Source organism: Zosterops lateralis, assembly GCF_965231275.1.
Source record: "Zosterops lateralis genome assembly, chromosome: 2".
In the NCBI taxonomy this organism is placed as follows: Eukaryota; Metazoa; Chordata; class Aves; order Passeriformes; family Zosteropidae; genus Zosterops; species Zosterops lateralis.
The window spans coordinates 74,058,867-74,084,590 of record NC_139763.1 but is presented as its reverse complement, the minus strand read 5'-3'; positions in this window follow the sequence as shown (position 1 = coordinate 74,084,590).

The window sequence follows — 25,724 nt, the reverse complement described above, 5'->3', positions numbered from 1 at the left end:
CAAAATCAATTTGCTTTCACAGAATTTTCAGCACTTTCCTAGGGTTAGAGCTGTGTTAATTCAGGATGTTTCTGATATTGAAGGAATTTACAATGCATTCCAACAATGTCAACAGACACTTACGTTAATTATTAATTCAATGGACTGATATAATTTGGAATCTCACTGTATCTGTGAATACGAGTGGGATTTTAAGATATAAAATGTGACTGCTCCCATCAAAAACTAAATTGCAACCTTGAGGGAAAGATTATGAAGCATCATCCAAAAAGCTCTAGGTATATTTTTATAATACTGACTATTGGACAGATTTTTGACATATGGTCTGATCTGTCATTCTTCTGATCTTGCTCACTGATTTGGCAAAATGTGCAAACCTATCTTCAAGAGATTAAGGTGAGAAGGGAGGAAATCTGTGACAAAACCAGAGAAGTTACCAAGAACAGAAAAGAGGAACCGTTTCCCTTAGCAAAAAAAAAAAAAAGAATCTGGTCCAAAGATAAATGTTTTAGATCTTCTGAAAAATTCAGAGGACCTTCAACTCTAATTACCTTCAGCAAGACTTAAGCACTTGTAACACTCGGGAGAAATACACTGGTCTTTGAAGGGCTGCATATTTGCATTTTCAATCCTATTAACCTTGCTGGTATCTGTTAGTTGCACACCATATTGTATATGCTGCATATGTCTCTCTGACCTGCTGTCAACATCTGTTCTTCCAATAGTACAAGTGTCCCTAACTGCAAAATATCAAACTAGGAGTATCTTATTGCCACATTTTATTTTTGTCTTGTTTCTTAAAAGTATGTATTCTTGGAGATCAAGTACTGCAAAAAGAAAACAGAGAAGCAGCTTTTTCCACCTTGTCTTTTGTGTTTGCTGCCTGGAGAAGTGTGGGGCTTCCTGCACTAGAAATCTTGATGCAACCAAGCTAAGTCTGGAAATGAGGCCATTCTAGTACATTGTGGAGGGAAAAGGCTGCAGTTCTACATTTGCCAAGTCCTTCTGTTTCTCTCCTAAGGAAACAAATGAGAAGCAAGGTCATAACAAAGGACAGGGGAGATGAATACCAATGTAAGCATCATCTCACACTGTTTTTCAGTCTGATTCAAAATTAAAAGTTCACATTGTCAGGTAGTCTAAGAAGGTCTGTAAATACAAGAACAGATTTAAAGAGTTTCAGGCTTCCCAGCTTGAAGGCTGTTCAGCAAAATGGAAGATGGCGCCAAGCTAGTGATTAGCAGAAATATTAAATGCATGAAAGGATTTCGTATTTATATTCTGAACAGCATTGCACTACCAATCAGTTGTTTTGTTATAATGTGCTCCAATTATCCTGAGCTACTGATGCAAATACATTTTGATCAGTTGAATCAATAAGAGAATTTCATTATTTCAGCTTCTTCTTCAATTCTGGAGAGCTGGGGAACAATGAGCTCTTGATTATCCCCTGTGTAAATGTTGACAAACTTTACTCATATTGACTAATGTGCTTCTGGAAGACAGTGAGATTTTGCAGGAATGGTGGTGGTCCACTGCAGAGTAGAATAGAATAGAATAGAATAGAATAGAATAGAATAGAATAGAATAGAATAGAATAGAATAGCTCACTGTAGGTGATTGATTTCTGAACATTACAGTTTTGGCTGATTTCAGAGAGTGCTTTGTCACCTTTCTTTAGTCATAGGCTGTGTCTGCAATGCCTTGGAAAGGGTCTGTGCAGAAGCACTGGTGCTGAGGTGTGGGAACCCATGTTTCCCCCATTTCAAGGTAGTTTCCCTCAGACTAGATCTGGTCTGGTCCCAAGGATGAACACCCATCAGAGACATTGGTGAATTCATGAGAAATATCTCCTGGTTCTGTTTCAGCCAGAAGGAAGCTTATTTGTACGCTTGAAACCCATTCCATAAGGTGACCCAAACACAGTGAAGGAGAACTACTGACTCAGGTTAAAATAGTACTCCTGAGCTGATTTGATCTGAAATGCCACTGCCAGTGAAACAGCACCACAATTCTCTTGCAGCTGAAATTAAGTATTGTTATGATTTTGAGGGACTTCTTCCAAAGACAGCTACATTTAATACCCTAAATATTTTTCCTCACTCTTTCTCTCATTCTTTTTCCCATTGTAATTGCTTGTGGCATCAGGCATTCTGATTTTTTTTTCTATATTCATCCAAGAGCAGAAATCCTGCATCCTAATCAGTGAGCTCAGCTATGGTCAAAAGCTGAAGAAAGGAAGACATGACAGCTTGTTATAAGACTTCATAACCACTGTTATTTTAATGTTTCAGAGAGCACAATAGAACTGATCAACATTTTTTACTTACAAATATTTTTTGATGGAAAAATGAAAAGACACCAAAAGATGAATCAGTGCTGTAGGAAACTGTTGACAATCAGCTGGCTGTCTGCAACCATGGCTGATGGTACAAAGAATGAACTTTAAAAGAATACTGCTGCTTGAAATAAAAGCTAAAAAAGTAAGACATTTTTCTTTGGGCACAATGTCTCACAGTAACCAAACAACTCCAGTTTAAAGCTTGTGTTTTAAAGCAGGGTGGCAGGAAAAGCACAACAAGAAAAGCAGAGAGCCAGAGATGATGACAGTGTTACAGATCAGATTCAAAAGAACCTGGCTGTTACACTATTCTCTTATCACCACAGCCATGAAAGCTTGCAGGAGATAATCAACAGTTTCTGCCTCAGAGATATTATCTGCAGGGGAAAAAACATCCACAATTTCACCTAAATATTACACTTTTACATTTTTTTAGAAGCTAACATGCATTTTTCCCATATTTAAATTCTTGTTTCTCTCTTCCACCTTTAAGTTTCATATTAAAAACATATTAAAAACATAATTCATATTTTCCAGCAAGTTTTATCCAGTCTCAGGTATATTTGGATAATTTGCAAGTAATTCTGTCATTAACTGCAAGTAATTCTGATTAACCCAGTGAATGCAGAGATCATTATCCAAAAAGAAGCCGCATGTTAGATTTCTGATTTTTTAAAAGAATTGATTTTCAGAAGCTTATCCAGTCAGGAAGAAAAATCAAATAAAATCTGGTAGATTTTTTTTCTAGTTCTGGGTTAGTCTTTCAGCTTCCTTCAGTTCCATAGGATCTGAGTTAAATCTATGTGTGAAAGCTGGCTTTTACATCTTGCTGTTTGTTTTTAACCAAACACATGCAATCATGTTAATTTTCTATTCGCTTTTTATTATCCCCACTGCAGGACTGAACACGTGCAGAAGTGCAAAGGATTCTTTAAAACATGTACCTGGAGAGCCTTTCCCTGCTGCAGGAAGATGTCACAGTAAGAGAGAAGAGCAGGAAGACCACAGAAAAGTTAATGCAGATCATTGTACACTGAGAGCACACCACACACAGCTCACCACAAGACAGAAACTGTTGTGATTTCAAACAATTCTGCACTGAAGTGACATTTCTAGCTCCACTTGCTATAGACATGACTCTGGTCACCCTTCATCATTTTGACTCTTTTTAGTACACACTGAAGTTGGCTCCAATCAGAGTTTGCCACCCTGAGTCTGCTCTCAGCCATGAAAGTCAGTTGGCCAGCAAAATGTTTGGAAGTAGTAGGCTGGAAGTGTAGGGCCCTAGTTACATCCTTAATTGGAAGACAGGGTGCCTAGTCCACTCTTGTGTCATTATGAGATGGTTGCTGGCTCCCCTGGAGGTGATTGTCCTCAGCCTTTCAATTTGGCACTATGGGCTTTCCCTCAGTCCCACAGAAGAAGGAGGGATGTGGAAAGGTGGGACATGATGGATGAGTCCTTGTGAGTGAGTCACTGACCTCCACACCTCCAAGAAGTGTGATGTCCTAGACGTGAAAAATATTAATTTAATTGGATAGCATAGAGCTGTTGTATTCAGTGCTGGGATGGAGGATGATGTGGAGCCAGTGCCTCAGTTTGGTGGATTGAGTGGGTGAAGGAGGAGGGTACTGCACAGCTGCCCATTAGGCTGTGGCTGGCTCCAGTTCCCCATTTGCCTGGATGTGCAGAAGGCCACCTCACTCGTCAGTCTCTTGGGATAGCATCAGCGTGGACAAGCACCTTCATGCCTTGACATGTGGGTTCAAGCAGCAAAAGCAGAAGGACACCATTGCCATGCCAGTCCTCAGGCTTTAGCAGGGGTCAGGGGCAGTCCTTGAGCCTAGAAAGGCTTCTAGACACAGGGACCACTCCATGACACTGTGGGTTTAAAATCTGCAACACATTACTTGTGAAGTGACACAAACCATGTTCCTCTGGCAGTGAGGCTTACCCTCGCAGACATGGCCTCATGTGTGCAGGTGTAAGAGTGTCCTGCCTAGCACAGCCTGTGAAAGCTAATGGCCAAAAGGGTAGCCCCTGGGACCAGCCTGCACATCCTTCCAAAGCTGTCCCTTACAGTCCATAAGAGGGTAAGGGCTCTGAATTGCTCCCTGCATCTTGCAAGGTGCTTAGTGCAAAAGAAATGATGGCGAAATATGAACAGAGATGTTGTCAATGAGAGGCCTCACAATGCTGAGCAGAGCCCTGAGCTAAGGATCATAAGTTGAACATTCCTGTGAGAAGTGCTCAGCAGAGTGTTTCTGAGGAAACCAGTGTCTCCCACTGCGACAGTGCCTCTGAGGTATTTCTGAAATTATTAAGCAAGTATATATCTGTATGCGTATTCACCAGAGATGCTGCAAGCACAACAGAACTTCAGCTGCCCATATATTTTATCATATTATTTAAAAGCAGGAATGCATGCAAATACTCTCTAACAGTTAGATAGGAATAACTGCTAAAGACAAATAAATTCTAGAGAGAAAACGGATTCCCTGGAAGAGGTTGACAGTGACTATATAATTAGGGAGGATTTTAATCCCAGCTAAATTTTCACAGGTACAATTTGCTTCCAAAGAGATGGACAGATCTGCTGTCCTATGTGCTGTGAAGTCCAACCTCATTCCCCTTCTGCAGTAAGAGTTACTTAATCCCACCCTCTATCTCCCAGGCATCAAATCCTGAAAGGTACCAGTGAATTTATTGGCAAAATCCCACCAGAAGCCTTGGTGTGCCCAAAGAACAGCAGCTGCTCCAGCTCCCCTCACTCCCACACTGGGCTTTGATTGCAAGCCTGGTTGTGTAGTGCTGGACAGTCTGTGAGTAATATATTACAGGCTGTTCATACATAGTCTGTTTGCTCAAAACATCTGTAAACTTCTTTCCTAGAAGCCTGGCAGAGATATCAGAGGAATGTAAAGGAGGTATAAGATTTTTTACCTTGGTAACATTACTCCATGAAGTGCTTGTGAGATACAATAACCTTATTGGACTTCGCAGCCTCCTCCTCCATCCCATCCTAGGGAATGGAAGGGAAAATAGGATTCAGGCTGATTGAAAGAGGCCAGGTAGAGGGACAGTTCTGGTGATGGTTGATGAACAGTGTGTATTGACTATTGCTTTATGATTTAAAACTTGGAGCTTTTTTATTTTTTTTTCCACATTTGCAAATGTGCAGTTTAGAAAATACCTGTAACTCAGGGTGATAGGAGTGGGGAAAGCTGACTATAAAGTACATTGTTATTCCTAGCTGGATATTTCTCCATTGCTGATGCAGGTGGGAAATTTGAGCTGCTGTGACTCATCAATTTTCCTGTTCATGGTGTCAGGTATGAATGTCACTCTATATTCAGAGATATCCTTAGCAAGGATGATAAAAAAAACATGAAGCACAAAAACAAGTCATGCAAGAGAAAAGTCCCAAACCACTGAAATGCAGGAGAGAAGCTGCTAACAAAAATAAAAATTAACACTCAACTTTCTGGAAGGAATCACCATAGAGTTGATTTAGTGATAGCACTGACTTAGTGGCAGCACTTGAAACTGTGAATTCAAGCTGAACTTTTCAAGAGACCATAGTCCATAAGAAGTAGAAATGTTATTAAAATGTAACGGGATTTTGGAAAATAATCTACGTAGGCTCCTTTTAAGTCCCAGCTATCATACACAAGTTAGATTTATTTCAAGGGCAAGATTTGTAGCAAGTATAGACAGAGAAAGTCTATTAGAAATTAATAGCTTTAAACCAAGGCAGTTGTCTACTGAGGAATGTAGGTACCACCAGATTTGCACTGGTTGCTTGAGTGTTATTCCAGTCTGTGCACCAATTTCAAAGGTGTATCCTTCACTTGTTCCTTAAAATTCTTCATTAAAGTGATACAAAAATGAAGATGCAAAATCTGTGTGCCTGGGCAGCAAATATATCAAGAAAGAATATCTGGGGGTTTTTTCTGCGTTTGTGAGGTATCTAACACATAAGGAACTGTACTAGCCCAAGATTAGGAATTTGAGAGTTGTCACAACACATAAAATATAGATAAAGATTTTAGAAGCCTGTTTGTACATTCAATTTTGCCTAGAGTCCTGTTTCCAAAACTTTTACCAAGCCTTTTTCTCAAAAATTCTGCAGGGCACAAAAGGCCAGCAGACTTGAGGAGATGCTGCAGGTAGTAATTATCAACAACTCAAATAAAAATCACTAGTGAGACATGATTTCTTCCTGATCATACCAGCAGTCCAAGGGCTTCAACCTTCTAAAAACTGTTATTAGCAGATGAAGACGAGGCAAGTAGTGTGAGATTTGGGAGAAAAAGAAAACGTTATGCATGACAGATTTCTTATACACTCTGCAAGTAGGCTGTGTTTATGTCTCTGTTTTGCCCTGCTGAGACATCTGACATATGAAAATACACCTGTGCAGACAGTTCAAACAACAGAGCAGTAGCAAGAGCCTCAGGAAGTCTGCAGTGATGAGTTTCTTGCTTTCTTGGACTCAGCAATGTAAAAATGGGTGACTACACTGCTGTAAGCTCTACATAACCCTGAAATGCCTACCACAGCTAGGGGTGCCAGGCACATTCCCAGCACCCTGGGCACCCCTCCATACTGGAGGCTGCTTTTGATCTGTGCAGCCACATCCATATCTTTACACAACTGCTCCTTCACATACCTCTGGTATGACCTGTTTACACCCAGCACCAAGTGGCAGGGTTATGCTTGGGGAATTCAGGTGGAAATATAAAAGTCATTCAGGTCAGAATGTCATTAAGCACTGACTAACAATGTAGTGCCACATGTCATAGAGTATGTAGATCTACTACTGAAGATGCTGGAAGTCGGTCAGCTAAGTCAGGGAAGGCATCAATAAAAAATATCTCTTTTAGTATCTTTAGATAGTTTCTTTGAAACACTGTTTATGAGTATTACTAATATAATCTGGTTTTCTCCCTGTTCCATATAGCCATTTTTATAAAAGAAAAAACTGTAGGTTTGCAAAACCTCAAACACCTCTGCAGCCCAAGGGTGACACAGTTAGCTGACTGTATTGGGTAATTCAATTTCATTAACACCTTTTTCATACACAGTGAAAACTAGGGGAGTGCATACTTCTGCATGCCCATCACTCCACCGTGTATTGTGTTCTCTGAATTGCCACCTCTCAAGCCTGTCAAGGTCTCTCTGGATGGCATTCCCTCCCTCCAGTGTGTCAATCAGACTACACAACTTGGTGTCACTGGCAGACTTGTTCAGGGTGCACTCAATGCCACTGACAAAGTTGTTAAACAGCACCAACCACACCACCAACCCCTGAGGAGTGCCATTCACACTGCTCGACACTCCGACATTGAGTTGTTGACTGCAGCTATTTCTGTGTCCAGTTAATTCCTATCCACCAACTGGTCCATCTGTCAAATCCATGTCTCTGCAGATTAGAGACAAGAATATTGTGCAGGACATTGTCAAATACCTAGCATGTCTGTCAAATACCAGCATTATGTCTGTTGCTCTTCTTTCATACACCAATGCTGTAATCCCATTGTAGAAGGCCACCAATTTGTCAGGCACCTGCTCTTAAAGAAACCATGTTGACTGTCACCAATCACATCATTTTTTCCTGTGCCTCAGTATATATCATATAGGTAACTATTTTATGGCTATACCTCTTCCTTTCTGCTGCCTTTCTTCCTCTCTTATTGCTCTACATGTTCTGGCTATAATCAAGACAAAACAGAGTGATTACAGGAACAGAAATGCATTAGGACATCCAGTCAGCTGGAATTGTTTTCCATGTTCTTTTATGAATATCAGCTGAGCAGTCAACGGAAAGTGAATATAAGTCCTTGCTACAGTTCACTGCTCTCTGCATGAGTTGTGTGAAACTTACACTCTCAGTGCAGTTATGTGACTGAGGCTTTTTACACCTCCTGTCCCTCTTTCAAGTGATGGACTGGCAAGGAAAGGCAGTGACATATTAAGGTGGCCATGAAATGGGTATGTGTGATGTATTGCTGTGCTGCAGAGCAGCTAATGTTACACCACTCCTTGTACTACACAGCAGCTTTGGAATGACTTCCCTAGATCACAGAAGAGTGCAAGATGGCTCTCCTCTTCCAGTTATATAATTAGATCCATTGCTCATCTGTCACACCAGCAACAGACACTCGTCCATCTGTGACAATACTCTGCCTGCATCTCCTCCAGGAACACTGACATGTCTGCATGTTGCCATGTGCCCTTGGAGCAGGAGCTCAGACCTCTGGCTTAGGGCTACATCACTTTGGCTTCTACCAACTCATCATCAGAGACTCTGTTCCTGATTCTGACAGCAACAAGGGGCAGAGACAGCAAGTATAAAGCTGGATGGAGGCCTCTTCTTCTCTGGATATCTTGTTCTTCTTCCTACATCTTTTGTGCTTTGCCATCTCTTTTAGTGTGCTTTTCTTACACTGGATGCTCCCTGGGGGCATGAATCTGTCATTATTATTTAGCTTTCCTTGTGCCATCTGAGCTGTAATAAATCCTGAAGAAGGTCACTGTAATCAGCACATTGCAGTACAAGCATCACAGAGAAATGGAGTCTGTCCCAATAGAGAGGAAACATCCTGAGCTTCAGAGACAAGAACCCATGTTCTTGTGTCACGTGCCAAAAGCTTAATTTATTTCTAGTAGCAGTCCTGTCAACTCCTGAGTCCAATGCATAGCATTATCAGAAATTATGTTTCACTTTACTCTTTCATAGCAATCCTTCGCCACAACACAGGGCACTGCATCCTGTAGTAGATATGTTTTATCTGAACTTATGGCTAGATTTAAAAAATGAAAGCAAGGTCTTTTTCAGGCTTTGTAAATATTCCTGGCCAGGTGGGATGAAAAGCAGAACTGCAGCCAATGTTCAAAGTCAGATAATCTTAAGAAACAAAAATTAGATAACCATACATCAGTTAAAATTCTTCATTTCTGTCACAGATTGTTTATTTATGAGTTTTATTTATGCTTTAGAGCTGTATCAGAAACCTTTGTGACATTAGTGAAGGCACAGCAAGTCTCCAGATTGCAGTCACAAACCTGCTTCCAGAAGCTCCTGGTTAAAAACATACCCGAGGGTGGCAGGGAGGCTGAGGACAGCAGTTTCCCTTACCTGCACACAGAGCTGCAGAGCAGTGCCTCGCTTGGCTTGGTGTCAGCTGGAGCTGGCTGAGGTCAGTGCCAGGGAGTATTTCCCATAAAGTTCCATTGTGAAAGGGCCTAAAGATCTTGTAGGTGCTTCCAGCCTTTCCAGCAGCAGATGCTGCAGCTATGAGTGGCAGCAATCACTGCTTGCAAAAGGGGAGCTGGGGACATGTGACACCTCCATCCCCATATCCTCCAGCACCACCAGTTTCCTTAGGTGACCTGAACTATTCTCAGGGCTCACTTCAGAAACAGCAGCCTCTATTACTCTTGATATTATTTCAGTCATCTCTATTCCCACAAAACGAGAATCAAGCCTTTTTCAGCTGCACTCTCTGGCAGGTTTATAAAATCATTTGAGCAAGGTGCTTCCAGCAAAAGCAAGGAGGGAGATCCCAGATTATCAGGCCTTTTTGCAGGCAGATGGAAGATGGATGTACTGCTGAACTCCTGTGGGTTGCATTCAGCCACATCAGCTGGAAAAGCTGAGCCACATCTGATTCAGATGAGGTTCTCCTATCTGATATGTGTCATAGAAATCACATTTTCAGCTGATGCCTTGCCACCAGAGACAAAACAAATAGCATCAAATTATATCGAATGTCTCCAGAAAGGGTGGTTCTTAAGTAAGAAAATGCATATTTTTGGCCTGTGTGATATGACCAAGGACCTCATTTTCTCACAGTAAGATCTTCACATGCTGGACTTGTAACTGAAATGGTTGTTAATTTTCTCAGCCCCCTGCCCCATCTCTTATCTTCAAGAGCTGAGCACTGCTCTCTTGAGGGAGAAGAACCAATGGAGAAGGAGTAAGAGAGTCAGGGGTCCTGTTAAAAATTTCCCTTCTTATCAAGTTTCAGCTGGATCTCCTCAGTGAGGAGGCACCATCTCTCCTGCCTAGATCTCAGTTCTCTTGGGAGGCTTCTCATCTTGTTTTTCATGCTGCACAGGGTTTCAGGAGACCATTTGCTCTTAAATCACATCCAAAAACAGGCCAGCTTAGATCAGAGTACATATAGCCAAGTTGTGAGTATCTTCAAGAGTGAGTACCATAATTTGACCAGCCTGCTTGAGAATTTTTACCATTAATATGTACTGCTATTGGTGTTACACTACCATAAATCAATACACATATCAGGCTTTTTGTGGCACCTCTCCTTTCATATCTACAGGTTCGATGTAGGGATGAAAGGTTGTCTTTACACAAGATTCTTATTTGCTTCACCTCTCTTCTAACGCCTTTGTATTTATTTGGGATTACTTTTGCTGATTAGTTAAATTGCCATCACTGATGGCCATATCTAGTAAAAGTAGGACAGTATTATCCAGTGATGGGGAGGGGATTGTTTGCTAATAAAATCACAGAATAACTCAGGCTGGGAGGGACCTCACATGTCTCTGGGCCAGTCTCCTCCTCATAGGAGGTCAGCTCTGAGTTCAGACCAGGCTGTTGAATGGTTCATACTGTTCAATCTCGAAAACCTCAAAAGCCAGAGACTGCAATGCCTCTCTGTCCTCTGACCAGCTGTTCTCATGGACAAAGGGTGTCTCCTTATGCCCAGGCTGAAACTCTTACATGTCAACTTTTGTGCCTCTTGTGTCTTTCTTCCTGCCCATTCCCACTTTGAAGGCATCCTCAAAGTGACTTTCCTACAGGCACTTTGGGCTGCTGCTGGGCCACCTAAAGCTATTTTTGCTCCAGTTAAACAGGTTCACTTCCCTTGTGGGAGTTCTCCAACATCTCCTCACAGGACACATGCTCCAGCCCCAGCATCTACCCTGAGCTCACTCCAGTTTATCAGTGTACTCTTTCTAGTGGGAGGAGCCAGAACTGCAATGTCTAGATGTTGTGTAATGAGTGCCAAGCAGGGAACTGAAAACTCCTCCTGATCTCTATCTCTGTTCTTGTTCATTCAGCCATGGGCTATAATTGCTGTCAGACTTACTGCTGGCCCATGTTCTGTTTGCTGCCCACCCAAACCATCCATCTTGTTACTCAGGTTCCCACCATTGCAGATCTAGGATTTTACATTTGTCCTTGTAAAACTTCATGGGGTCTCTGTCAGCCTGTTCCTCCAGCCAGACAAGGTCTCTGCACCTGAATGGCAGCCCTGCCAGTGAGCATAACAACTGTCTCCCCAGTCTGTTGTCATCTGCAAAACTAACGAGCCAGCCTTCTGTCACCTCCTGCAGAGCACTGGTAAAGGTATTGGAAAAGAACAGTCCCAGAACAGACCCGTGTAGTGCTCCAGAGCTGAGCCTGAGAGAAGGGTCCTGCTGTGTTGCTCCAGTAGTTATTGGGGACCACGCATAGTGGTGTATCTTCATCACTACTAAGAATGTGTGTTCTATCTTGAGTTTTCAGCCTCTTCCTATGCACATTTCTGCAACAATTGCTTTGTCTTTGTTTCCCTCCAGTGTGCATTGGGTCTCCAGCTGCCTAAAACTCTAAACCTTATCAAACATGTTGTTGGGACTCCCTCATGGGCTGCCAGCTGGAGACAAGAGCACCTTAGGATGAAGAATAGCTGAAGTGCTCTGATAAAAAAGTTTGTTCCGCCACCCTTATGCAATAGCGGCAATCAGGACTCGCTCACTCACTCACTCACTCACTCACACACACAGTTCCCTTGAGTCTTCAAGGAGCCCATAAGACTGGGAAGATCAGCTGTGGAAATTCTTGCCACTGTTGGCTGATTCTGTTTGCTGTGCTGTGGGGAGCACAGAGACACTGCTGTAAGTTGTTCTGTGCATCTGATTCCAATGTTTATGCGTGTAGCTGTCTTTAAGAGAAGCTCGTTACTTTATTTTAAGGAGTGTCTATCTGCAACAAAATGGCAACCTTTCAACATTTGCTGTGATGTAGGAGAGGGCTTAACAGATCATTGAAAAAGTTGGGGACATCCCCACCATGCCCTAGAGGTTTGCAACAAGCCACTGCTCGGCACCAGGATTTCAACAAACTTTGCCAAAACCATATTCCTGTGAGGTTTTGGCAAAGTTTGTTCTTTTGTCTTTTGACAAAAGTAATTATTCTGAGTACCCCTGTTTTCCATGGCCCATATTTTTCCCCTGCTGCCTAGCAGGCATCCCCTGGACACAGGGCAGGATTGCAGAGACCTCATCACTTCCTCCACGTCATCTTCCCTGTGAATGAGGCAACCTCATCTATCTGGGGTCCTGTGCTTCACAGCACTAAGGGCACTGTTGTTTGAGGAGAGGATCACAAGAAGTCAGGAAATTTTAGGAACATGGTGGCATTGAGACCAGGATTTGAGGGAAGAGGTGGGGACACAACTGGTTTATGGAGGGAAAGGCTGGAGACATGATTCTACCATGCTTTTCACAACCAGGCACAGGCAGGTGTGCTGTCCCCTGATAACCACAAACACTCCTCTGCACTGCTCATACCTGTCACCACCCCAAAACAGGAGCAATGGGCAAAGTGGAAAGCAATGTCCTTTAACTGTGGATGGAGATACAAAAATTGACTTGGAGTATACTTTTAAAATACTTTTCCAGTGTTTGCTACAAAAGTGATGTGAATAGGACTAATCTCTAATGAGAATTCTGAGCTATCAGTACAGGAAAATACATAATCTCCAGTCAAATATGGAAAATAAAGTCAACATTTTATCTGCAGCCGCGGCAATTTTAGCTGAGGGAAGATAACATGCTATAATTTTGAATCATTGATTGAAAACTTGTTCACCACAAAGTATTATCACTGTGCTCAATTTTACCACATTCACATTCATGCTGACACAGTTCCCATGAAATGTTAATCTTGTCTAATCACTAGCACAGAGCAGTTAGGAAGCCTGTGGGGTTTTTTGAGGGTATATATTCAGTACACCAATATAGCTGCATCTGTGGAAAGCCCCAGTAAATGTATTTCTTGATTGGTGTAATTCAGCAGGCTCATTAGAGGTCATAATCAACTACCCAGTGCACAGACAAAAAAAAAATCTTTGAGGCTGCTGCTGGAGATAAAACATTTGGGAAAAGTAGGACTAGAGTGGAGAAAAGTGATTCAATGTGTAACTGAATTATTATCAGAAAAATTGTTCTATAGCTCATAGAAAATTTGTTCTATAGCTCATATAATAGCTTACTGGGCATAGTGCTGTACACAATGAAATTTATGTGCCAAAATCAATGAGATCTTATGAAAACTTTATCAAAACTTAATGCAAAGTATTTATGGTAAATAATTCCACACTAGATAAAGCTACATTTCAAAACATTTTGATTGTTACTCATTTAAATTGAGTGAATACTGCAAAGAGCAGAAATTTTGTTGTCATAAATTAATCTAAGCACAGTCCAGGGATCAGTTTGGGATAAATCTTTTGCTTGTTAGGATTTCTGTTCCTGAACTAAGAAGCTGTTTATCACTTTAACAAATCCCTTCCAGTCTAATTTGTGTATCATCCTCAGAGCAGGGACTAGACCTCAGTTCTCTCCCTGTGCAAGCAAGTGCCAAATCCTCAGCTTAAACATTAGATATTGTGTTAGCAAATCCTTCATTCCTTTCCAAAGCACAGAATAAGTTTATCTGAAGGACTGGAGGGTGGTCTCCAACTGGCTAGCCAGTAACACAGAGACCTGAGTGCTCTTCATGCCAAGAATAGGGAAAGTTCCAGAGTATTTCACAAAAGAGGGTTTTTTATGTATCAATGACTTCTTTTTCTTCTTCAGACACCAGTATGAAGATCTGACTGTATCCAAGTGTGTTTTCTGCATAAATAAAGAAGACCTTGAAAGGGAGTCAGGTTTCTAGATGGTAGAGTCCATACAAGTTTTTAGGCTTTTTTGAAATCAAGAAGAGTTATCTCTATATGAACAAGAAAGTAATTTCAATGCTTGTGTCTATCCATTTAAGTGTTGGCTGAGAACTGACAAGGCTGAATTTATATTTACCTGGAAGACCTAACGTGCAGGCAGGCAGCATTTGTGTCTCGTGTGTCTGAGTACAGCCTGCAGTACTTGCTTTGGCCAAAAGAGAATTGGGTTTTGGCACCCAGATGGGGGTTGAAGGTTCTGGAAAGTAATTCTAAAAAGCATTTGGGGAAGTCAGAATGCATAAACTGCTCAGCATTTTGTGATAGAAAGGGTTAAAAACATTCTTGACAGTGTAAAGAGGGAAGTAATGATTAAGGGTGGAAAGATGGCTTTTACCTTTACATACAAAATTGGCTAGAATATGTCTAGCATAATGTTACGTTCTGGCATACTTATATTAAAAGAACAATGAAATGCTGCTGAGAGTGCAAAAATTCCCTAAAAAATTGTGGAGAATAGAGGAAATACAATTCCATGAGAGAGGTAAAGAGTGCCATCACTTTAGCTCAGGAAAGAAAAGTTTAAGGTGACCTTAAAAGGAGTATTAACTGGGAATAGAAGTATTCTTTAATGTACTTTAAAATTATGGACAATGGCATAACAACAAATAATGATTCAAAAGAAGGCTGGACAAATTTACATGAGAAATTAGGCGCAAATTTATTTTAGGGAGGTTATATACTACTGAAGGAAAATACAGAAGGAAATGGTTTGTTCTGCCTCTCCCCATGTGTCCAAATGCCTTTCTGAAGTTTGCCTAAGTCAAACAGAAATTATGAGACTTAGCACAGAGATGACTCAGTGAAATTAAGTGGTTGGTGTTCTGTTTATTTCTAATACTGAGAATCTGTATTTTATCTTTTCGTTAAGTACAGATGATGTAGTCTTGCTTTTTAAGTGAAAAATTTATCAGTATTCTTGCAAAGCATTCGCTAGGTCTGTAAACATAATCAATCAATTGGGTATTGATATGGCAGGTAGGAGTTTGATTAGAAATGCAAAATACCCAAACATTAGTGTGATTAATGAAGCAGCTGAGACAGGAGAGATTCCACATTAGTGGGGCAGGTGTTTGGTCTAAGAGAGCAAGTGGGTTGTTGTTAGAGAGAGAGTAAAATCAGTGACACTGCTGGAGCTCCTCCCAGCGTGAACAGCTGCAGGAACATATTCCCACTGGTAAAGGTCAGATCGATTCAGTACCTGCCATAATTTCCCACAGACACCCGCTTACAAAAAATAAATAAATAAGTTCTAAATTTAATACAGTATTAATTAATTAATACTTCAACAAAGATCAATGTCTCTGTTTTACAGGCAGCTAAACAGTTATGTTTAGAAGAATAACTTCAAAAATGTTAGAATTCTTCACCTTTCACAGGGATCTCTCTCCTTCCACATTCTTCCTGTGCTGGGGCCTTTTCAACCTGTACAGGGACAGGTAAAACAGCTCCACAGCAGCTGCTCAGCACTAAGTGTCTAACCAGGGGCACAATAAGTGTCTAACAGGGCCTGAGTTGGGGGGACATCCTTTCCTTGCCCGTATCAAAGCAAGCTCTGGATATGTGACCACTACAGAACACATTTGAGTTTCCCCAAAACCTATTCTTTGTGCAACTCAAGCCACCCTAGAAGAAGCACTGTATGCCAGCAAACTCATCCAAACCCAAGATCTGTCCTTTCACCCAGAGACCAGAAGAAACAAACACCAAGGGATGAGACATGCCACCTGCTACCACAGCTCCACATGAACAGGAAATGAAGGTCCGTGTTAATCTTAAACAGACAACCTGTCCTTAATGAGAGTTTTTGATCCACTGCTCCTTTGGGAGTGAACTAAATTGTATCATCAAAGGCAGCTATAATCCTGCATGCAGGGGGTTATGCTATTCCATTCAGAAGTAAATTCAGATGAGCTTTCCTGGGAATTTAAAAAGACAAACCCTTATTCATATCTGTGGGAGCCAAACTAGACTATTTCAAATCGTCTTAAATGCATTGACTGGGTCATACACAGGAGCCCTTAATTGCTTTCAGACATTGTCTTGCTGCTATTTATGGCACATTGATATCATATTGCAGCATGAGGATGCCACTCTCCTATTGCCATATTTGCAACATAAAATATCAGGCAGGAAAATTATTATGCAGGAAGTCCAGACAACAAGCTGCCACAGGTGTGTAGCATATATTTGTTCTTCTGCCAGTGAAACCTTTGCACAGGGATTTGACTTCCCCTGGGCTGTTGATGAATGGTTCTGTGAATTTGCTTTGGTCTCATCCCCTCCTTAGTGTTGATAAAGGTGAAAAGAAGCAAAGGAAGGAAATTAAAACCTTTCTCCTCAAGGGATTTGGTTAACCATATCCATCTGGTATATTTTTATTTTCGAGGAGAATAACAAGAAAAACAGATGAACTGCACTGGAAGGTATTAGCAAATTCTTCACTCCCATTCCCACAAGAAAAAGCCCTTTTTGCACATCCATCTCATGTTAATATTTCACCTCCCTTTCCTCCCTTCTTTTCTGAATTTCTCCAGAAAACACAACATAGCTGTTTCTTTCCTGTTCCCCAAAGTTCTTTATGTTTGATGAATAACTGTCGCTTCTCTCCTTTTAACACACCTGAGAACACTCTCATTGCCATGAGTTGTCTCTAACAATGATCCACCTGACCTATACTTTCAGCTCCTTCTGGGCATACCATGGGGTGGTTATTATCCCCATATCTAACAGGAACACCTCTCAGTCTCTTTTCATGATTTTGCAAAAGGTTGGGCTGCCGCCCAGCCACAACTCCTTCAGCAACATCTCAGCATCCAAGTGCTTCTCTGCGTAATGAACCAGTGGCTCTGGAGTATGGGTATCTGACATACTTTTTGTTTTCCTGAGCTTTGAAGGCAAAGTCAGAACCTTGGTTGTCTCAGTGGGCTGAAAGGTGATGTTTTTCCTCAAAAAAGGGGATGTTTGTTCTGATTAAATCACCCTTTTGAGAATTTACCATTAGTCCTTATGAATTTCCTCTACAAGTACAAATTTCCTGGACCTGTGTCAGGGAATATCTAGAAGGTATTGAAGGAAGATATGTCCTTGTATTAGACCTGCATTCCCATGATATTCATCACAATTTCATCAGGCTCCACCTTATTCTCAGCTATTCCAGGTCCTGAGCCCCGTCCCAACAGCCCAGCTCTGCACCTACCTTTTGGGAATGTGGTTTGAGTGGCTAAAGCAGACAAATGGACACCCAGGAATGTGTTTCATATTCCTGCTTCCCTCTGCTGCATGCCTACATCTCACTGTGTATCTGCTGTTAGGCAGGGTAAGGCAATACCCTTCAGAATTTCCCAGTATTTGCAGAATGCTCCTGCAACCCCAAGCAGTTTAGGGACATGATGAAGAAGGAAACCTGAAGCCTCAGAGATATGATACTGGCAAAAAGTGGTTTTTTTTCAATTCTTCATTTTTTGCTTTAGGTACAAACAGATGAAAGAGGCTGTGATTGCAAGTAGGTACAAACTGTGGTTTGTGGATTTGTTTCCAATGGTGAAATTGCAGTTGGATGTGAAAGCTTCTACAAACACTGCCACAGTATTATTGTATCAATAATTATTCTTTTCATCTACACAAGGCCTGGAAAAACTTGTTTGCTGCTAAAGTCACCATGTGATATGAAAAAATATTCATGTGCTTGCATTATCACAGGTTTAGTCCCTGGGCCTCTTTGTGGAAGGACACTGAAGAAATGAACAGCTGATTTGCCAGTAAAGAGCAAGGAAAGTCTGATTAAATGACCAAAATCAATGCATAGGAGCTCTGCAAAGGAGCTTTGTTGGCAGACTGGCCCTGGAGAGCCCTGTGGCACCTCCCAGGCTGACTCAGTTTGACTGTCCAGCGGTGGGGCCAAAAGGGACCGTGGTACTTGGCCCACAGCTCTGGTCTCTTCTGCTCTGCAAACTTGAGGACTTGTGTCTCACGAGGTTGGCAGCCCCAAAGTAGTTTCCATCTCAGCCACTGTCTGCTCTGCTACCTCACCCCTCTGCACAGGCTCACGAGCCACAGCTGCACTGGTGGGAAGCAATCAGGTCAAGTCAGCCATCCAAAAGGAATTTCACAGAATAATTTGCCTTCATCTCCCAGTGGCCAGGGTGGGCACTGGGTGCTTCATTGTAATTTCATGCACTGTATTAGTTGTCCAGAATAAGTGTGGGTGGGGATGGGTATGAGCTTCATAAGAGGTAGCCACTGTTAGATTTTAGAAAGAAAACTGTTTTATCTATTGTATCAACTTAATAATGTCAAGCTTATTCTTCCTACATCTTCCTACATCTGTATTATCTAGATAACCCATAATTTCTGACAATGGTCTGGATCTCCAACTGAGTGGTCTGCATTGACTTTATTAAGAGGACTTAATGAGGAAGTTACTTGTGCAAGGAGCCAGGGGATCGAGCAGATGGGTGTGGGTGAAGCAGCAAATGACCCTCAGCAGAAAGGGCCAGGAAATGAGTCCTGGTAGCTTAGATGCTGGACTCAAGAAAATATGAGACTTAGTGGAGCCATGGAAAAAGTAAGGATTTGGGCTGGAAAATAAGTCAGTTCCTGGAATCAGCAAAGGGAAGAAGCATGTCTGCAAGACAAGGTGGAAAAAGGAAGAATAAGTTTCTTTCAACAAAACTCAGATTTTGCGAGGTGTGATGATGGGGCAGACAGGCAGCAGAAATAATTAAATTCTAATTAGTTTGAAAGTCAATTGAAAAAGAGCTCTGCAGCAGAATTTAAAGACTGTTAATTTTTTTTTTAGTTTCAATAGAAAATTTAGAGAAAAGGTGGACAGTAATTAATGGAAATTGCAAGGAAGAGCCCAGGAAATCAAATGTTAACAGCCTCCACAGTGAAACAAAATTAATAAATCGTAATCATCATTATTACAATAAGTACCAGGGGAATTAATAATTGTTTGTTAATTGTCAACAATGCCAACCTAACTTCCTCCTAGTGCATTTGCATATTTTCCACCTCTTACTTTGTCTCATTAGTTTGAAGTGATGCTATCAACTTGAAATTCAAACCTTTAAAAACATTAAAAAGCTACTGCTCTTCCCCTTCTGCAAATTATGAATTTTAAGCTTTCTGCTATTTACAAAATATTTTTTCTTCCTCATGTACAAAAGTTGCAAAAGGAAAACAAACTACTTTGGAACAGTGGCAGTCACTAAAAACTATGATACCAAAGATTAGTAAACAAATTGAAAAATCTAGTCTCTTCTAAGACTTAAAATATAGAGACCCCAAATGAATGCAGTGCCTGATCAGAGCTGTTCTTTGTGATAAATGTCATATAGAATTGCAGACAAGAGTCAGAGCTTCAGCTATGTCTCTCTGACGTTTCTTAAGAGCTCTTGCACTTTACAGAAAAAATTATCTGAGTTTCTTATCAGTGGGCAATAGACCCTGGATAAATGCAGGGATTGCTGAAGGATATATCTTGTGTTGCATTTAAAGTGAAAATTGAACCTTCCTAAGATTATGGTATGATTCTAGGGAGTGATGTTACTGGTGATATTTGAACCACTTTTATTTCTCCTGTTAGGATGGACCCATCACATAGAACTCATATGTAATTTGACTGATGCTCTACAATATACTGTCTGTAATTTGTGTCTATCATCTTTTACACCTGGTCACAGTTTTCATTATTTATGCTGTTATAATATCCTCTACATGCTTTACTACCTTGTGGAGACCAGGTAAACTTTATTCAATTTTGGAAGACCACTCTAGAATGGAGAAATAGCTGTGGGTAAGTCCACACTCCAGGGTGTCCAAGGTTAAAGACCTCACAGGTTCAATTTGTATACTGCATCAAATGTTTATAAGGTCAGTTGAAGCTACCATAAGACTTGAGGCTAAAGGCTGCATCCTTTTAATAAATGAGCTACTCAGGCTTGGAAAAACTATATTGATCTGTCTAATAAAAGATATTTATTTTACCTACATAGTAGTTTTTATTAGGAAGCTATGAGAAGCTTCCAGTGTTGTTGGGACTGAAATGAGCACTGACATAGCAATACCAGGATCTGTCTGTTGATTCTGTCTGTCCCCTTGCTGGTCAGAAAAAGCACCCAACTCCTTCTGACCCTCACAACGCTGCCAGGACAGTGTCTTTGGGCAGCAAACACAGGCTTCTGGAAGCATCCTTTAGACAGCAGAGTCTATGTATGTAAAAACACATGCTTATACTCTGCTCTCTGGAAAGGAGTACCCTGAAATTTGGTATGTGCTGAACCTATGGCTCTGCGAAAATCCTCTTTGTCATTGAGTTTTATAATCCAGAGACTCTCTTGTAAAGCCCTCAGGCTGTCTCATCAGCCCAGACTGGCCCCATGGTCCACTTGCAAATGGACTGGAACACCTGGAAGGAATTAGGCAAAGTATTAAGTACAGGATCCAACCAAATGTTTTACATCTGGCCTGCAGAAAGCATAGGGATTTCCTCTGGCTGTACCAGCTGGTCACTCTAATCCCAGTGTGAAACAGCTCAGAAGGTGCTCAGCCCTGTGCTGAGTTCAGCCCTTGGACTCCTCACTAGAGTCTTATAAATAATACCCTGAATCTCAAGGGCTCTTGCATTTCTGAAGCCCTCATATTCAAAAAGGATGTTGTCCATTTCCTCTGTGGCTGGGAGGGTGGCTGGCTGTCCTCTAGGTCATGACAGACTGTCACTTCCACTTAGATTCCACAGAAGATGGACTGGTGGATAGTGAGTGTAGGGATGCAGAGCTGCCAAAAGGTCTGCTCCAGGGTCCCTTAGGATTGTAAAGCAGCTGCCATAACCCACTCTGGTTTTTGATGAATTAAACACTTACACAAGTTTGTTTTGTAAACTGAGAGCTTCGAAAGTGTCAGAGTTTGGTTCAGCTGTAAAAGCCCCAAGGGCTGTTTATCAGAGTTGCTGTCAGAGGTGTTGTGTCAAACCCTGCTCCCAGGTGACAGCAGGTGGCTTAGGAGCCTGCCATGCCCTGGCCATGAGAAACACTGACCTGAGTAAATCTCTGTTTTTCTGTCTGAGGAGCTACCATCCATTCTCAACATTTTATCCTGACTATTCATGCATTCATTTAATTCACTGGTCTGCAGTTGCAGACTTCTTTGGAATTCCTATGGAAGAAGAGTATTGTGTAGGAAAGTGTAAAGCCATTCAAAGTAAACAGGACTCCTCTTAGTTTTAAGAACATTTTCCCTGTTTTCAAAATCTTCTCCAACTTTATACAGGTTTTTGAGTCTTGTTCACCATTAAAAAATGATGGGCCAAAAAACTTTAACAATAGCATTTTTGTCTCCTCTTTCTATCCATCCAACAATGGCAATCCACAGGAGCTAGGGTCTAGGGGAGAGCTTGTTCCTACAAGCTTTCACATGTTGTGAAGCCTGAGTTTTTGCAAATTGCCCTAAGGATACGGAGAAGTTTTATAACCCCACATGTTCAACTTTTTAGTTTTGTCCATTGGCGTCTTAAAAATAGCTTCCTTGGTCTAAGTATGTATTGTGTTTTGTTCACCAGCTTCCCAAAATTACTGTTTTTGCTTCTATCTCCAGCTGAACACTATTCACTGAAATTTATAACTACTGGATTTAATCTCATCATGTATCTGCTTTCAAAAAACATGGACACTTGGGAGACCTGTCTTTAACTGAAATATATAACCTAGAAGTTTCTCCAGCTTTCCCAAGGGCATCTTGTTCCTGGAGGACTCATCATCTCTGTTCTTTGCATCATGTAACCTCTAACACTGTCTAAGAAGACTTATGAAAAGCACCTGTAACATTTCTGCACTGTCAAACCAGCATCACAACATGCTGGCTACAGGAAATGCAGGATAGGAAAGAACTTTCAGATTTATCAAGCTCCATCCCTTGATGTCACATGCCAGCACATTATATAATCCTTTTCTTAAAATACTGAATTGCATCTTAAAAGTAGCTTTGGTTTCTGCTCACATTGTTCCTGTTGAAAAACTGTTGCTAGGACATAATTCTTATTAGTGCAAACAGTTCAGTTTTTTTCTGAAATCTATTCATGGCTGAACTAATTTATTCTTCTCCTAGAACTGCCCTGCAGCTTCTTTCTTGGTAGACAACTACCCCCTGATGTTACATATAAATCAAAACTGTTTCTCTTCTGTCTTTACTTTCCTGTTTTAAACAAGCCAAAATTTTCCAGTCACCTCTTGTATGATCATTTCTACATTCCTCACTCCTCCTAGGTGTATAACCTGGACATGTGTCAGGCTAAATTTATCTTTCTGGAACATGAAAACCAATATGCATATAAGATACAAAGTGCATATGGCTTTTACAATGCTGCATCTATTTGTCATTTGCAATCATACTATATTGCCCCTCTGGACAATGTTCTAGCACTACAAAGTTGATCTTCTTCTACAGGAATAGCATCTGTTACCCCAACACTGCTGTAAATGTGATGAGGAGTTGAAATTAGCCACATGCCTGGGTGTACATTTATTTCCTTGCAGCCAGAGTTTACTGTGGAGATACAGTGCACTAGTCCACATGCCCAAGTTTTCCTATTCCTCTTCAGAGGTGTTTAAAAGACACATAGATGTGGCACTAAAACATGGGGACATGGTTTAGTGGTGAACTGGGCAGTGATGGGGTAAATGTTGGACTTAAGGGTGATTTCCAGTCTAAAAGACTCTGTGAATCTATTCAAAAGCCAAAGGGGCTCAAACATCTGGGGATCTTACCTAACCAGCCCTCAGGGACAAGTACATTTACCTGGAGATCAGGTGTTGAAGATAGGCAGTATGATTTCTTCTGAGAAAGGAATTAGCTCAGGACAAAGCCTGGAGACTGGTGTAAATGATGTGCTTAACTTTGGAGGAGTTGGCCAGCTGTATTCCTCCTGTGCAGATGAAAAACAGAGCAGTGTGAGCAGACAAGCTTGAATGTGCTTTCTTCTGTGATCTACTTTTACATTTTTAACACAGTGGTATGTAGCATATAATTTTCTGGCCAACCTAAATCCATGAAGAAAGTTTTATTTCTGATGTGGGCGGGGGGCTTGAACATTGCCACTGCAGGAAACTACATGATATTTTGGTTTTATGCTTGCTCTATGCTCAGTTGATATGGAAAGACAATATTGTACATATAACTGAGATGCCTCTCTCCAATCACTGCAGGCTACATCAAACCAGTGCTGCCTCTACTCTCCCATTTCTCTGTTCCTGGTGGCCTTACAAATTATATTTTGCCACTTTGATTAAGAGTCCATTAAAATCAATGGACCATTAAAGTCTGCCCGGTAAATCTGGCAGCAGTCAAGAGTTTAACTTCAAGGTCCAGCCAAATGTATTAGAAACAGTTTCTTGCTGACCACAGCCACTCTGACTGAGACTTGTGCCTGAAAATGAAATACTGTAATCTCTCTGGCTGTCAGCTAGCCTGCTGTTATATGTGCTCAGGCTTCCCCTGCTGTGAAGATAGCTATATTTACAGTGGTTGTTTATGCAGCAGCATATTATATTTAGCTATTAATCACATGGTGACATACTCTTTGCCATTTGGTTAACTGGAAGAGAATATCTTGTGTATAAAACTCAAACTTGCATTCACTTTTCTTTTCCAGCTTGGATTGTCTGGTCTTGATACCATGAAATTAAGTTTTATACTTTCAAACCATTTTGTTCTACCAAGGTCTCTCTGATGCAAAAGGCAAATGCTAAAAAAATTCCTGCTGCATTTCCTAGCATTTTAATAATGACACTTCATGCTTCTTATGAATTAATCTGCCTGTGTATAAGTAGAATTTCTTACATTCTCACAAATGCAATTCAAGGTGTCTAAAAGCTTAGTATGCAGTTCAACTGAGCTGATCAGGGCTTCCATCAGAGAAAAGAGGGATGCCTGTCTAAATGACAAACCATTCTGAGGTTTCAAGCAAAGCCTCCTTTAGGAAATGGCTATATGGCTTAGACTAGGCAGCCAGCATTTTGAGGATGAAAGCAAGCAGAAGAAATTCCCTCTTGTCTCGCAAATTAATATTATTTCAGAAAATACCAGCCTGCTGAATAAGACAAAATAGTAACAGTAGAGAGAGCATGGTTCATTATTATAGGAGAAACTAACTCTTTAGTAGATTTTTTTTTATTTTACATGAGCCTTTCTTTGGTTCCCTCAGCACAGGAGAAAACTGATTGGATAGTCATAGTACTTTTTCAATTTTAACCCAAAACTACTTATTCACCTAAAAAGAGTAAAATTATTGCAAACTAATTTTTAAGCTTTTCACTGACAAGTAATACATATAAAAGTATAGAGATAAATATGACTAAGTAGCAGCGCAGTGGAGCCATAGAATAGCTTACGGAGTGATTAGAAACAGTATTTGATCTTTTCTGAAAAGGTATTTCTTAAATTGATTACACAGTCTTTTGCATAAAAACTCTTGTTGCTTATCGGCAAAGATGTATGTATAGCCTTATTTTATTACTCATATCTTACCTACAAAAAATTAAATATACTATAAAATCAACTATCTGCATCCATGTTCAGTTAGATGGGAACAAACAGATGGAATTAATAGTATTTTTTTTTCCAAGCAGATTGCAGACTGGAACTAATAAATACTAAAAATTATTGTAAGAAATACACTGTAGTATCAACCTCTACCTTAGATTCTTTTTTTCAGGATGCCAATAATTTATTAGTAGCTTCAGGTAAGTTAACTACTACTGTAATTTTTATAGTGCCACAAGTATAGCACTTTTATCTCAATTTAATAATCTTAATTTCAGTCTTTTCTCCTCACTCACCAGTGGGTCTCAATTGAGCGACATGTATTTTGCATCTAACAGTAGCTGTTTAATAACGTATTTACTCGCAGCTGGAAAGGCCTTCATCTCTCTTTGGCTTCCAGAGGATGGATATAGATGTTCCCTTTATGACTGATTGATGTGTAAAAGGGATGGTATTGCAGTGTTTATTACATTGTTTACAGTGTTTATAACATCCTGACCAGTACTGTAATGCCAATAAATATTCTTTCATTTGGGTTTCTGAGTACTTGTGCATGGATTTCAATATGCTCTCCAGGAATTCCAAGATCTTTTGTTCCAAAATAAATTACATGATTTTACTGGGGTTTTATTTTCTTTCTAGCTGTGTATGAGGAGCTGCACTTGACATTTGCATTTTGTTTCTTCAATGTGAAGCTGTAAATTAGTCTCAGATGCCTTGCAGTTTGGGCTTGGATACTCATGAACTTCTGTAAACCTTTTGATGTTCTCTGTCTGTGATTAAAGGACTATAATAAATCTACCCACAAAGAAGATGTTAAAAAGCTG